Raw genomic sequence first — 16,777 nt, forward strand, 5'->3', positions numbered from 1 at the left:
GGATTGGCGGCAGGAGAGGGAACACAGAAGGAGGCCGGGCCTGGGTCAAAACAGATTTAAATATCGTCTTAAATGGATGGAATTTTAATCTAATCAGACGCCACATTTCCATTTCAGCACACGTAATCACTTGTGAATTAGATGAATACAATAGAGACTGATTAGTCAGTTTTATCAGTTCCATACCAGAAAATATCAAAATTTCATGCGGATTTTGTTTGTTTAAGTTAGGAATTGCATATTGTGCAGCCATTGTAGGGCTGCATGATATGGTAAAAAAATCATATTGTGACTATTTTGACAGATATTATGATTGTGTTACGATTCACAATTAGTGGTAATGATCATTTTTGCGTCACAGTTTTTATTCTCACAAAAAGATTAAAATCATGATGTGACCAGTGCTCAAAAGTAAGGACATCCTGTTGTCCCGGTTCCAATAAAATTAGCCCCTGGGACACAGAGATACTGAATATGTAGGATGGTAGATAAACTACTAGATAGTATTGCACATGAAATTATTCCATTCATGCATCATAGAATTTTATGTCATTATAATTGTAGGTGTTCAGTTTCAAAAAATCTGAGGCAAAAAATCTCTGCATGCTGCATTCATTGATCAAACAGTTAGAAATAAGCAAGACACAATAACTCAATCACTAAATAAAAGAATAATGACAGCTAATTGTAGCCAAACACCTTGATTAAATGTTTTAAATTCAGATTTAAGTGTAGGGAACAACTAGCAGAAATTACACAACTGAACGAGTCACTGAAGCAATTTGAATCACTAAAAAGTTATTGAATCATATTTATTATGTTGAAGTTGTGGCACACTGAGGAAAAAATAATCCAAAATGGATTTGGAGCCCTGGATGTGACATTTGTCAGGGCCTGTACCAGACAAACATGTTTTCTTACACCTGGATTTGTAGGCAAGCGCTTTTCTGCAGAACTTGCTGTTTGTCACACTTTTTTCCTTTATCAAAAATGGAGTTTCTGCAATTTGGATATTTCACTTGGTCATATTGCGATTTTGATAATATTTCGATTAATTGTGCAGCTGTATGGTCAATAAAGGGTTAGCTAAATTAAAAAAAATAAAATAAAAAATTACAATTTTCCATAACAGAAAATAAAATCACTAGAAATCAGAAAAAAGGAAAAAGGGCTTGGCTTTCTTTTTCATATTCTGACAGGCAATACAAGAGCACCGAGTGTTGCTTTAGACCAGCCTAAAATGTCTTTGAAAACCTAATCTGACATGACTTTAGACACGGCAAAACAACAGACCTTTTCTCCTTTCTAGTGATTTTATTTTTTGTTATACAAAATAGAAAACTAAAATTAAACTTTCTTTTTTAAAATTCTGCTCATCCCACCTTGACAAATAAAGAGGCTTTGAATTTCAGTGTCAGATGTTGTATTTTAAAATGAAAATCAAATAACTACTCATGTTTTGGTTTTAATACCCGTTCCTGAAAGGAAAATCTAATGACCACAAGATACATTGAGCTGACACTGTCTTGGTCAGGAGGAGAGGAGATAGAAGAGGAGTTGGGAGCACAAATCAAGTGTGTTCTGTCTGACAAGTTCTTTTGGCCTAAAGCCTCAAAAGGAGACACTTGTGAGATGCCGTAAATATAGCTCTGTGTGTGTGTGTGTGTGTGTGTGCACACGTGTTGTTTCTGTTTCTTTTTTAATGCTTTTAATCTGATGAGTGAGTGAAACATTTTGATGGGCTAGTCATTTTCATATTCCCACGTCCTGCCAGTTCTTACTGTGCGCCCTCAGTGCCTGTGCATATATGTGTGTGTGTATGATTTTAATTTCATTAACATGTTATTGGTTTGCACAGCTGGGTTGTTCCGGGCTGTTCCCATGTTGGAATGTGTGTGTGTTGCAGACAGACGTGTGTGTGTGTGTGTGTGTGTGTGTGTGTGTGTGTGTGTGTGTGTGTGTGTGTGTGTGTGTTTGTGTGTGTGTGTGTGTGTGTGTGTGTGTGTGTGTCTCCACCTGCACCATTAATGGAGGGAGAGAGGGTGAGCCAGGGTGCCCACCTGTATTTACTGCAGCTCAGTTTTCTCCAGCCCCTATTATTATATTGCCAGTATAAAACACCCTCCCACTATGTTGTGCATATACAGGCACACCATACAGCCATTTAGCAGCGTCTTCAGCAGTTTTCCTGTTGGTGAGTGGGCGTGTGTGAAGGAGATAAGAACCGGCTCTGGTTTTGCTGTGAGTGTGGTTGTATTCTGGGGAAAAATGGAGGATCAGCACCTCAGGGTGGAGCCTGTATTGATGGTTAATGCACAGGTATGCTACAAGCGTGTTAGAGTATGTTTGGGATGTCAGTAATTTATTGATCAAAGTATGTTACTATAAGTGACAATATGCAGAAGTTGGCTTCACCTCGTGTGTATCATTTTATCTAATTTGACTTTTTCAGCTTTTTAAACATGATCCAAAATATATCTTAATGTTGAGATCAGGGAAGGGAATTATACCTTCAGCAAACAGCAAGTGCTGTAGTTACCCAGAGTGTTGCTGTAATGCTCCTTCTAAAATTAACTGCCCACACACTGGTTTGGTATTCCCCTGGCTTTTTTTACATGCAATGCACAAAGTAAACAAATGCACATTTGCCAGTGTCTCCATCATTAGCTGGACACAAACAATAGTGCATGATTGTGCAAACAGCTAAAATTAGCAAACAGTTATAGTTTTGCATAGTGTTTGCTAACTAGGAACATACATAGAGTTATAACTTGCTGTGAGATCTGTCGAGGTGCTGCTTAGCCAACACCAAGCCTGAAGCAGCAAACTGGATTTTGTCATCTCAACTCCACCAGTCTCGTTTGGTCAGTAACTACCTAAAGTGTAAAGTTTATACGGAAATACAATTTTTCTTTTTGGGTTATTCAGATGCTGAATTGACAAAAAAAACTATCAACATATGATGGTTTTTGTGTTGTGTTTTTTGAGTTATGTGTTTTTACAGACACACATAGAATTCTTATTTCTTAAAGGGAGTTTAGTGTAATATATGAAATATTTAGTTTTAGACTCCAGACACAGATCTCATTAACATGTGGATGGATGTGAGATTGTGTTTATTTGATGTATTGTTCAGTAAGTTTATGATTAAGACTCAAAATCCAAATTGGTTTGTGCATGTGTCAGAGGGTGCGCCACATACCAACCAAACACATCAGGGCGTCTGTATAACAAAGTTCTGCAGCCAGTTGGGACACTCCATTAGTGTCTTTCAAAGGGATTTGGCAGACACACACGCACATGCACACACACACACTCATGCTTGCTCTGAACCCTCCACTTTCCTTTCAGTGGCCTTGGGCTGATTTGTTGGATGTGCAGGTATCTGTTTAGAAAACTGAAGCTCTCCCTTCTCTCCTCCATTTTTCCATGTGTTGTGGCCTTGGTGTATGTGACTGTACTGAAGCACAGTGTAGCCTGTTGATACAGTCTTTCATGTCATGGTTTGTTATACAGTCACTATCTGTCTTCACACGTCAACATGAATTGGGTGCACAAAAAAAAAAAAAGAAACTAATAGACTGTTAAACAAAATCCAAACTAGTATTGGTGCAGAGTATTATGTTCAGGCTACCTGAGATTGGAGGGACTTAAGACGGCATTGGGAACATACCTGCGGACCCGTTTTAATCCCTCTATAACCACTGCTGGCAACCAACTCAGAGAAAACCCCTCTGGCTTTCATCTTTGTGTCCCACATTGAGGTTTGGACCCAAAGCAGGTTGTTGGGGTTCACATGCTCACACGCTACTCCTCTGTGATTTCTTAACTTACCTTTGATGAGGATTTACAGTACGCAGCCAAACAGGAACCGAATACCTTGGGACAGACCGTTTTTTATGAAGAAAAACCCACCCTGATCAAACAGAATTTCACTCGTGATGTTTGACTGTCCAGCTCAGTAAACAAATCAAAGATGGCAGAGCCAGGAGCCTCTGTGTAACATCATCATGAGGAAACGTAAGAAGTGGCCGTTTGGTTTTGGAGTGGTGGGATTTTGAGCGTGCATGTGTGTGTGTGTGTGTTAAGCTCTGGCCCGACTGCCGCTTTGTTGTATTGTACTGGACTGGGGTTTATGGCTGTTAGCTGTTAGTGAGGCCCACTGTGAGGCAGCTGGTGGTAAAACTAGGCCATGTTCCCTGTTGTGCCGCCTATAGAGTGAACCCCTCTATACGCAACACATTCCATTTCCTATGGTACCCTCCTATACTGATCCTTATGCAGGACTGGGCAGTACTGGGTTACTGCTGAGCTTTGAAGAGAAACTATGTGGGAGGAGGGATTGAGAGTGAGAGGCTACCGAAAGGAAATGTTGCTGGAAAATGCTGCGTTGAACTGCTCGGCCCGATGTTCTTATGAAGCACAGCCCACCTGAGAGAGCAGAGAGGAAGAAGACGCTTGTTTTCCTCCTCCTCATCTCTGTGTCTGAATCAATTCCAGTGAGTTTTCAGTAGTAAAAATTCTGACAAACATAGGCTTACTGTTTGCTGCTGTATTACGTAGGAAGATATGACAGACATCAGGACATCCCCTATAGCAGTGGGTGGTCTTCCTCTGATTCATCAGCTTGTTGCCTCACAGCAGGTCCAGCTTTGATCCATCTATTGGTGGGATGTGATTCATACTGCAGCTACAATGTTTGCTTTTGAATTCAAATTGTAGGCCTTAAAGGTAAAATCTGTAATATATTTACTGTAATGAATAATGTAAAGGTGATGATGTGTTATCAGAGCTCAAGGAAACATGTTAAGTTGAAATGCTTGCTTCACTTGACATGAACACTATAGCTGTGGCTTCCCCCTGAAATTTCCGTTCCAGACTGGAATAACTGTTTTTTTTGTTTGTATTATATTAATCAGAGTTAAAATTAATGCCAGTTTTTTGTTAAATGAGTGAGTGTCTGTTTATTTTCTTTAAGAAGTTTTTTAAGAAGGAATAGATGTTTATAAAATTTAAACTAAGCAAAATGTTAATGGAGTTTGGCAGGCAGTGAGACAGGCAGCCACTTAACTCATCTTCCAGAGTGTGTACTTTCAGAGCAGTAGGCTTTTGTTTTCAGAGTAATGGGCTTATCTTTACATTGACAGACAACTTATACACATAAATAAACAGCTGATCAACTTACAGCATAGGACTTGTTGCCTATTAAATATACAGTCTATGGCTCCAACTCGCTATTTGGACTGCAGTACTAATTTTTGCACATGTAATGGTTACAATATACAAGAAGTTATGGAAAGAGCAGGAACCAAATTTAAAATCCGACATCTCAATTTCAACACTCATTTTTTCATTTTTTCATGATTTGTGAACCTTTTGTGACATTATGTTGGAGAATTTTCGGATAATCTCAAAAGATATGTTTGGTCTCTTGGTTTTCCACAATTTCAAGTATTCTGGAGAGGCATTAAAGAAGAAAATGCCAAAGTATGGAATTAGATGCTCCCTCAGATCCATTGTTGTTATACTGAAAGAGATATACAGCACAGACCAGAGTTAAATTCTATGGATCTCTATATTGATTAACAATAAAATGATAATGGTGAACTAGAAGCAAAACCACAAACCATAACTCATATAGAGACTGAAAAGGGTCTACATAATGGAATGAATGACTGCAAGTCTGCGACTGACAATGGACACTTTATACAAAGGTGGGCTTGTGTTACATTTTACCTGTGTGTTAAATCAAGTTGAAAAGGTTTGCTGTAATAAAAATTATTTATAACACTGAAAATGCCATGGTTATGGTATGTCTGCAATGAACTGGCTCTGCTGTAAATGCATCACACAGTTATAAAGCTCAGTTTCTTCTCATCTGATTTAATTTACTTAGTTTTTTAAACTTATTTTGATGAGGTCTTTTGTCAGAGAATGCTCCGCTATATAAAAAATGAAAACTGAATTTCATTAAAATAAATAAAAACTTTAAAAAAAGCCCAAAACAAAACTAAAAACAGAAATCGAAGACATGGTTACGATAGATGTATATTTCTTCATGGCATCTTCTTAGCAGAATTCCAAAACGCTATATTTCCGCAGTCAGTGTACGCGTAACAAAAGTCGTCTTTTCTTTAAGCAGGCGCCAGTTTAAACAAAAAGGCTCCTCTTTCAGACAATAGTGTGATACTTTATTGATCCCAGTAGGGAAATTGTCCTTTCTCTCGCCAATGCCACTGGGAGGGCAGAGGTCAGGGTCATCCATAGAGCAGCAGCAGCAGCCCTGCAGCTGGTGGAGGTTTGGGTGCAGGAGTTCAGGGACACATTTGCAGTGCAGATACGTGCTGGTGTGAGAACTCAGGTCCTCTGTTTAGGGACAATCTCTTTAACCTCTATGCTTCCCCGTCGCAAAGTTCAAACCACTTGAGCAGCACGTGGACACTCTGTAAACATGTGATATGAAAGGTGGGAAAGACTCCAGTCGAACAAGCCCGCTGAATGATCTGTTAGTGCATTTGTGGTTGAAAATTGTAAAGATTAGTGATTGACTGATATGAGTTTTTCAATGGCAGGTGCCAATATTTAGAGAGCAGGGCAGCCAATGACTGATAATATAAAGCAGATATCAAAACAATTAAAAGTCATGTATAATTCATTCCATGCACATTACAATCTAATAGCCTACTTGGTTATCTTAGCCAGTGATATGTTGTTTTAGGTGGATTTTTCACTAATGAATGAAATAGAAAAACACATGGGATTATGCTGTAGGTTTGAATGTGTGTTTGAGACAGAGCAGGGTATAGTATGTCAGAAACAACAGCAAATGTCTAATGGGTGAAACATGTTAACATTTAGAAAAGACCATGGTGACTGAGAGCATTTAGGCAGCAGGACTCGCAGCTAACTTCTTCACCACCTTCCCAAAACTTAACAAGGTTGAGCACTAACATTGTTCCACAGCAGCTACACTGACAAGGCTGCCTGTAGATGTGCCTGCAGCCATTTTTTTTGTTTATCAGCTTGTGAATGCACTGGCTGATGGTGATTATCTCAAAATGCTAGATAATGGGCAGACCAATTAATCAGTTTTTGATTATAAATAGCATTTGAATTTTAGCAGTGTAGGACTTCAACAGCCACAAGAAATGAGTCAAGGGGCTTCATAAGGGGTTTCCAGGGGATCCACAGCTAAAAAAATCCATCTTCCACATAGTCTTCACAGTACTAATAAAACCAAATCCCATGGTATACAAACTAGAGAATTTACAGAAGGAGCATGTGGGACACCAGCGTCCCTTCTACATGTATGCTCTATTTGTCTCAATAACTGCTCCAGAGGAAGACAAAGTAGAAATGATCAGAGCCATTTTATCCATGCTGATTTTATCCAATTTGTTTTTCAGCTACTTCAACACTTTTCTTCTCAACAAAATTCCACAACAGTCAGTACTGTGGGCCTGTGGTTTCTGAAAGCATTTGTCAGACTCTGAAAACAGCCCGTTCTGGTCAAGGCCACCAGATCAGATCATTAATTATCAGGCTCGGCCTCGGTGTTGTAGTGACAAAATGCTCAATCACGGTGATGATATTTGATGGCATTGGTGCAGTTTAATCAATACATTGAAAAGTCCACGTCATGCTCCATTTAACAGAAAGCCTCACACACACACACACAACACACACACACACACACACACACACACACACACACACACACACACACACACACACACACAGGCTGGTAGTCCAGGCCTCCTTTAAGTTTATTGCATAGTATATAGAGTACATACTGTACTAATTCTTGTTATGTATACAGCACTGGACATGTTCTCTTTCCACCCCCCTAGTCAGGTGGTCTTGTTGTTTTAGCAGCCTATGGGCTGTGTAGGGTTTGCAAACTGGGACATCAGATTTATGATTGGAGGGAAGCATGAAGACAAACGCAGCTCAGCAGTTTGACTGGCCTCCAAGGGGCACAGAAGGGGCTGGAGAGTAAAAAGAAGCAGACAGAAAGGCACAAGAGAGCTACATGTAGCTTTTGAACAAGGCACAGCAGCTTCTACACTGGCGTGGGTGGCTTTCTCTATGCTGGTATAGTTCTTTCCAATGCAGTAGGGACTGTTTATTGGGCGTCAATACAGCAATTATTGGTTTAAAAGCCGATGGATATTTTTGCTTTTAAGTGCACAGCAGAGGGTCTTAAACATTTTTATATCTTTAAAGTGGAAACAGACAACTTTTCAACCATCTCTTTTGCATTACAGAAGTGATATTGTTTGTCCTGCTGAGGCAAAGACAAAACCAGTACACAGCACTGGATCACTTTCCTTAGTGGAAAAATGATCACAACCACTTTGAGATAAGTGAGAAGAAAGAAGCATCTCTACTGAATAAGTACATTGAAAGCTTTTGTAAAGCTGTGCATTGCATAGTAATAATGTAATTTGAGTTTCATCAAAGGTTGATGTCAGACTGGCGGAGGGAGTAAAGTTAGAAAAAAACATTTGGATAAAACGCAGGAATTTGTTATTACAATATTGCAATAAAACAAAATTCTCAATACCAGACTGTGACGATAAGTCTATTGTGATATTACATGCTTTTTTGCTGCATTGTTTTTATTTTGAAATTGTGCTTTATTCAAACAATCATTGCCAATCATGGCTGTCTACTTTGATTTAGTAAAGAAGGAAAACAGCAGCATTTTAAGCTGAAAGGAAAAGCAAGTTTTATTTGAACAAAAATGCTTTACATATCAGATTTATTATTTAAAGGACATTTTTCCAAGTCTTTTTTTTTTTTTTTTCTGATTTTTTTTTAGTACCAACAGCAGGCATGGTGCCAGGATTTCAATTTCGGGTGTGCCACAGTAACTTTGGGTGGGCCTTTTAATTACAAAAGTTAACACTGTTTCCAAGTGGTAGTCTCACTTTAACAAAAATGACTGGTGTCATGCTGTGGCGGGCGACTAGGGCTTGTTGTTGATTGACACTTTTAAAATCTTTTTAAAAAGTGCCGAGATAGCTTATTATTTCACTGTGACAATCTGTTTTATTTCTAGTGGCACAGGATATCTCCTTATCTATATTTTTGCTATGGATCAAGTAGCTCAGTTTATCAGTTCATTAAGAAAACTGTCATTTTAATTCTTTTTAATGCATTTTCGTTTGATCTGGCTTACTCTTTAAACTGACTGCAGGGAGAGGGAGAAACGGAGCCATCAGAATACCGGGTGAGCTGCGCTGACTTTTAACAGGAGAGAGCGTGGTGTGCTACGCTGTTCATTCATAAACTTGACTGTCTTCAGATCATGTTCACAGCAGAGACAGTTTAGTCAGGCAGGAATATTTAGCTCTACCTCCCACATTTTCTAGACATTGTAGTTTCCATGGGAAATGCATTTGCAGGTATAAAATAAGACAATGATAAGTTGTCTTCTGTATACCAGTCACGTGATAATAGCCAATTAAATGTTGTCTTTTTTTCAGATGGAAACTTTTTTTGTCTTAAGGGTGTATTAAGATGCTGATTTTAATAATTAAAAATGAAAGTTAAGAAAATATATGTTCTCCCAGTCATTTAAGGTGGACCAGTTGCACAAGTGGGCGGGCCAAGCCCGTTAGACCCATTGGCCCCACCCATAACGCTGCATCTGACTGACTGCTATGCCATTGATAGACTGATTTGACTTGATTTGTGAAGATAAACAGAGCATTGTTTTTATGTCCTGACAACTGTAATTTACATTTTCAAATCCTTCTTTAAAAAGATAATCTATACGGTGTCAAGTGTGATATAATGGCAGGTAAGCTACACTGTGTTGTCTATGTTCTTCTTACATGTGCTAGTAAGGGTAGAGAGAAAATAAATACTGGGAGAATGACTTTTCTGCCTTTCAGTGCAGAAATTGAAAGGCAGAATATTGAAATTGCAAACTTATTTTAATTGATGTAATATTGAAACTGTGACAGCCCTAATATTATGTCCTGGAGTCTTTATGGTAGTGTTTTTGAACCTTGAAGTTCTGTTATTGTTTCATCCCTAGTCTTAAATGGAGACACAGTTTCCGGGAATCTGTGAAAAACTTTTTCTTTTTTTTATGTCTGTTTTCAATTATGTGCTGCATTGTACAACTCACTAAAGAACCCAAAATAACTAAAAACATGTTTTTTACTTTGGGCAGCAAGTACCCCTCTAGTAACCTTTACAGGTGCACCACAGCATTGTATTAGCCATTACAGCCTGGTTCTGCAATGATGGTTATTAAAATTGAGAGTACAGCTTTTAGGCAGACTTGATGGATTTTCTGAATTAAACACTTGTCATGTGTGTGGACACTGAACAACAAACTATCCTCCTCAGTGATTCAGAAAGTAATGCCAAATCTCTGTCAGTGAATGCGTCACACTGTGTGATGATGGGGTCCTAATGGTCTGCCTGATGGGACTTCATGTTTACATGCTATGAGGGGCTTTATGAATTTTAACTCATCGACATGGCACTCAACTGCACTGCTCACTGCTTCGGAGAGGAAAATGGCACCAGGATCTGCAAAAACAGACAGAGTGGCTCTGCTGTAATCCAGCCCGGTTATCCCTCTCACTTTAATGTTTCATCTGTTGACATTAATGTCACTTGTGGCCCACTCTGCGTAGCTCTCAGAAGCAACGTGAACAAATGTGTTTACAGTTGAGCATGGAGACTGAGATTAGTGAAAAGGGGAGGGGGAGGCTCACAGTAACATGTAACATAAAGGGAAGAAGGAAAGAGGAATGAAACAGAAATATTTGGGATGGGATGACAGGCAAGGATGCAGGCACTCTTGTTGCCATGACACCCGAGATTTGAATTGAATACCAGTGGTTCATACCTGAAAAAACGAATATTTATTGCATTGCAGTTTTTAACAAGAAAAAGCATCAGTGCTCCTGGCCTGGTGTCCTGGTAAAAATGAGAATGACTGAGTGATGCTTTTATATTTGATTCCAAATATTGTAGTACATGATTATGGTCCAGACGTTGTGTATTGAAGCCTATTCTGTTTTACCAGTCTGCACATGTACACCCTCAGGACATCACTTTGAAGTGAGAATTCGTCTCATGGATTGCATTTGGCCTAGTCAAAGTTGATAAAACTCTGAAAGTTTCCAAAAGTCAGTTTTCAGTGTTCAATATTTCACAACAGTATTGATGTAGCATTGGATTTTGTTGTTGTGTCAACACCAGCAAGGCCTGTGGGCGCAGTGAGCGATAGGAGTCACAAGGCTGAGGACGGGGGATACAAGGTGAACAGTGGTGGGCTAGCTTGACAAAATAACACAGTTCCGCCTCTATATTGTAAACTAGCCACGTGGGGACAGTTAACTGGATAACCATGACCCTAAAGAGTTCTTCTTTGGGGAGTCAGGAAAATACTTTAAGATGGTACTCTGCTGTCATGTAGGAACCTGCAAAGTTACACATGGTCTGACCAGTGTGTGTGGATTTAGTTTCTAATGGTGAGCCTGCAGTTTGCAAATACCTTGTCTCACTCTCCGCTTCCAAGCATGTAGGAAAACCAACATTTACTGCAAAACTTGCACAGAACATGAAAGGCTCCCTTAAGAAAGGCCCTTCTAAAAAGCCCCCTCTAAAAAAAGATCCTTTTTATAACTGAAGTTTGTGCACATTAGAATCTGTGGCCTTTACCATAACTCTGAAATATCAGTAGCCTAACTGTCCTGCTTATTGATTTGTAATTGCAACTTTTTCTCTGAGTCCTGGACGAAACCAACTGTGTCCACCTCTCCTGCTTAAAAATTAATAAATCAACTACTGTGTACAAACATGGCAGTGCAAAATGGCAGCCTCAGCTGAGAAGGACCACCACCCTCTCTAAAATTTGAAGGTAAATCTTATTTTCAAGAGATTATACAAAATGAAAACATAGTTAAGATTATTATATTCAATTTCTGCCATATTCTGTCAGTAAATTCCTGTAAATAATATACATAGGACTTTTAAATCAGGCATTTGTCATACTAATACTTACAGTGGTTTGGGTAGTTGTGTAAAATATATCCCTGTCATCACATCACATATTTAGATATTATGCAAATAAGAAATAAGGATACCTTTAAAATACAAGTAGTTATCTAGAAAAGTACAGGCGCATGTGTTTGTGGCCCTATTGCATAATACAAATATTAACTGCCAGAATATTTCTTTCAAGATAAGGAGTTGTGTAGAAATGTACTGGTACGGTACGGTCAGTCAGATTTTCACAAAGATGTAACTTCTGATTTCCTCCATTAGCTAAATAATAGAATGAGATGCTAAGAGTGTATATGAGTAGCAGTGATATAGTTATCATGAATTACTGTCAACTCTTACTGATTGTGCTTTTAATTGGGCCAAGGGGGAAAAACTGTTCACAAGTAATAATATAATCGTAATAAACTTTATATGAACTTGTGTATGTGCTCACGGCATATCTTGTTTTCCTCCTCATACACAGATGTTCTGACCTTAGCTGCGCAACACGTTTAATTAATCAGTTCTCCAGCGCTGATACACACACACACACACACACACTTTGAATGAAAATGGACCCGTGAAGAATCCATTATAAACGGCTGAGTTCTTTTTCATCCAGAAACATTGCCTCTCTTGTCTCTCCCAATTCAATTCAATTTGTTTTTGGCATGGATGTCATACTGGTACCTAAGCATCCAAGCTCTGAATAAACTTATACAAATAAACAGCACATCCTGGTTTAGTGAGATTGCAGCAGTTTTAACTAGGAAATCAAGATTTGCTGACCCTGATCCAAGTTTTATCTCTGATACAGAGTCTGATCCAATACTTGTATTTGCTTAAATTAAATGTTAATTAAATATGGATCTGTCACACCGAAAAAACAGATGTGGTTACTAATCCCAACACTACTTGATCCAAATACTTAAGGTCCTAGTTCAAAACTGTGAAGTTTATAAGCTTAACTAATTAGTAAGATATGAATGAAAGATTAATGGGAGAATGTGACTCCTGAAACTGACGTGACTCTATCCATGAGAGAGAAGATGTGTCACTGGAATGGAAACACAGCGGTGTTACAGAGTAAACACTTTCTTTTCTTTCACTGAGAACAGACAGAGAGCACTTTAACCAGACAACAGCCATGTTTTGTTTTCGCCTGTCATCAAGTTACTCAAGGAATTCAGGTAATTACTGACAGCTGATCTGACCGGCCGCCGGCAGCCCGGGATTCTTCAAATTTTGATGACTGTGCCGCAATTTAGGGAGCCAGGAAATATTTCTGAAGGCTCCGTTTGCCCGCTGGCCCCACTTTGAGAACCCTTGTTTTAACCGGCAATCGCTACACCTGAAATTTTTTTTTACATTCATATAATCTTATTCTTATGATTCTATAGAGCCCTGCTGCCGTAAACAAGTGTGGCACTAGCAGGCTAAGATGGACAAAATGTGCAGCAAATAAAGGATCAGTTTTTAGCCAATACTTTTCAATAAAATATGCCCAGATCAGCCTTGGATATCTGTACTTTTAACACTTGGATTATCTTTTTATCTTGTTTAACAGATTCTGAGCTTACTGTTCTACTACCATTTTGTAAAATAATGTGTGAATAATAAAACTAATCAAAGTATGTAACAATAAATCTCTGTAATATTGTCCATAACTGTCTGCCTCTCAAGAGGAAAAGATTATGATGGTGATGATGAAGATGCTACTTATACACAGATACATACATACATACTGATACATTATATGGTCTATATAATGTGGTATCAGCCAGTAATGGTAAATACATATTACTATTTATTATTCTCATAATGAAATTATAGCGGCATAAATATAGGATAGAAAAATATCTGATTTGACAGATTATGTCGGAGCCTTTCATTTGAATTGTTAGAAAATCTATAAAAGCCAAAGTAAATTTGTGTGTTTTTGATGTAAGTTAGGAGTGTTTGTCTTTGTTGTAATAATGATGTCGTAAACCTGCGTAAACCACAGGTTATATGAACTTGTTTAAAATATCTTTTAATAATCTTTAAAGCTATCACAATGAACTTTCATATTTTGTTGGTTTTCCACCCTCATAATCATAAAATATAACTTAATATAACTTAGCTTAATAAAAATCTCCCTCTGCTTCCTAGTTAATCGTCTAGCTGATAGTCTCATTTGCTTATGTAAATCATATTGAGACATCAGTATTAAATTGACTGTTTCATAACCAGTTAAAACTCCTTGTTGTTGCTTGGAAGTACAAAAATATATGAAGGTAATTATTGGTTTTACTATCTGCTGAAAAAAAATCTGTACCATGCACTCTTCATGTATGTATGAGAAAACAACAAAGAGTTAAAGCAGTGGGGAGACAAAGGAAGAGAAATGGAATTACCTGTCAGCCTGGCAGCGAGAAAATGTCTGCCCCCATTTCTCTACCAACTTATCATGCTGACTATAAATTAATAATTAAATAAATTAATAATACTTATAATTAAGCAGTGTTACAAATGAGAAACAAGTGAGAGAAAACGCATAAAGTTGAAAAAAGGGTGACAGAGAAGTGATTAAAGGAGAAATAACACCCGAGTTGTTAATGACAGACCTGAAGCCTCTTCGCACTGTTGTTAATCAGCACCACTAATGAATCTACGGGTTGTTTTGGAGTTGTTTTTGTGGATATGTTGAGCTGTCTGACACGCTGTCTCTCCATTTTGCCCTCTCAATCCTTTTCATTATTCACCTGCTGCTGCATCGGGGGAAAAAAAGCTGTTTTTCTGACATGATGACTAATGGTGTGTGCCTTGTTTTTGTGTGCACATCTGTCCTGTCAAAGCACTCCTCACTCCACCCCCACACACACGCACCTGAAATCACTGATATGTTTGTGAATGAGAGACTCCCCTGCGCTTGAATGTTAACCACATAGACAGACGAGCCTACACAAATCCAGCATAGATGGCCATATTGAAGTGTATTGCGTGTCCCGTTTTCCTGGCGTGGTGCGTTCTGGGTAATGGCTTGGATGCTTCACAGTCAGTAGCTCCTGGCTCACGCATATGTGTGTTTTCCTGAGAACTGGAGCTAAAGCTTCAACTGGCCATGTAATGAGAGCTAATGGAGTCTGCCTATGTTTGTCTCCATCCTTTGCTTGTGCTCTCACCTGCCTCCCCTCTTTCATTATTTCTCTCTCACCTTCCGTCGCTCCTCCGCGGCAGCTCCTCATATCTCTTTGTCCTCGGTTGACATTATCGGAGTCCTACTTCCATGCACGTCAACTCCCCACAGGCTATATTCTGCCGCCACGTGACTCTTCTTCCCCGCTGAGCTGGAGTTCTTTGCATGTACCCCCCCTCCTTTCTTTGTCCTCATTTAGTTGTCCTCACATGACCTCTCCCCGTCTTACATACAAGATTTCTCCGCAGTGTTTTTCTACAGGCCCAGATGTCTTTATTTAAACATAACAACACTATAAACCTCCTCACCATGTGTTTGTTGCATTAAACATTTCCATCTCTTTGTTCCTTGTATTAAATTCAACACACATTTCCATTCAGTACATTTCACATTTTAGCATTGACATGACAGCCAACACAGAATATATATTGGTATATTATTTCAGTTTTTTAACTGTTTCCTGCTATCAGAACAGTGTTGAGACAATTGAACTGAGGTCTGAATTTAAGACCTTAAAGAAAACAATTAAATGAACACATTGAAACCCGTCACATTGTGGAGAACGGTGAAAATTTAATTGAAACTTAAATGAAAGCTGTCACTCATGTTTAAATCATCCCTCTGTCTCTCATATCAAAACAACTAGGTTTACTTTCACTCTTGGTTTTACTTTCTGCAACAAAAGTGAAACTGCTTCATATCATGAAAGTAAAGAAGTCACTCTATTGTGCCTTTAAATTAATATTAAAGGTAGTTAAATGTAATCTGAGTTTAGTGTATTGTAATCTAATCTGCACTGCAAAATCTTATTCATTCTACGTCCATTCACTTTAGTCTTATGTTTAATTATTAGCTGTATTCAGTCAAAAAATACTTAAAAAAGGGGAGGGGGAGCCTGTTAGCCAAATGATTAATAGGGTCCTTTGTTGCATATCATACCTGCCTCTCTCCACTCGTTCCCTGTCTGTCAACCATCCAGTAATCTTGAATTAATGATGAATGAATCATTTAATCTATAAAATGTCAAAAAGTTGAGGAAAGTCCAATAGCTTCTTTTTAGGTCTGCACAACTAATTGCAATAAAATCGCAATATGGCCAAGTACAATATTCAGAACCAGTCGCAGAACCAGAACCAAATTGCAGTTTTTAAAAAAGCAAAAATGTATGAGAAAACAGCACTATAATGAGGTACTGTAGTGCTGCCTAGATGTCCTGGTCTAGATATCAGATATAAGAAAACATGTTTGTTTGGTGCAGACCTCAACAAATAAAACATCATCATGATTTTAATAGTTTTTTTTCTTTTCAGTGAACATGAAAATTAATCATTTACACTGAGCGCATCACAATTTCAGTCAAAATAATCACAGTATGACATTTTTTTTAATCAAATCATGCACCCCTGCTACTTTAGTCCAAGTGAATTTACTACTACTTCATCAGAAATGACAAAGATAAGCAGCAAACCCTGACATTTAAGAAGATTTTTTTTTATCAAAATAGTTGTCAACTAATTTTCTTTTGACTGACAAATTGTTGCAACTCCAATCTCAACAGTTTGTTAGTACTTTCACAAACTGACT

At 38.3% G+C, this 16,777-nt stretch overlaps 1 protein-coding gene across 2 annotated transcripts in view; it reads left to right on the forward strand.

Moving 5' to 3' along the window:
- vdra (vitamin D receptor a) overlaps positions 1 to 16,777 on the forward strand; it is a 99,322-nt gene that overhangs the window by 46,691 nt on the left and 35,854 nt on the right. The window lies entirely within an intron of this gene.

The sequence above is a fragment of the Lutjanus erythropterus genome, chromosome 6 (genome assembly GCF_056507025.1).
Source record: "Lutjanus erythropterus isolate fLutEry1 chromosome 6, fLutEry1.hap2, whole genome shotgun sequence".
In the NCBI taxonomy this organism is placed as follows: Eukaryota; Metazoa; Chordata; class Actinopteri; order Lutjaniformes; family Lutjanidae; genus Lutjanus; species Lutjanus erythropterus.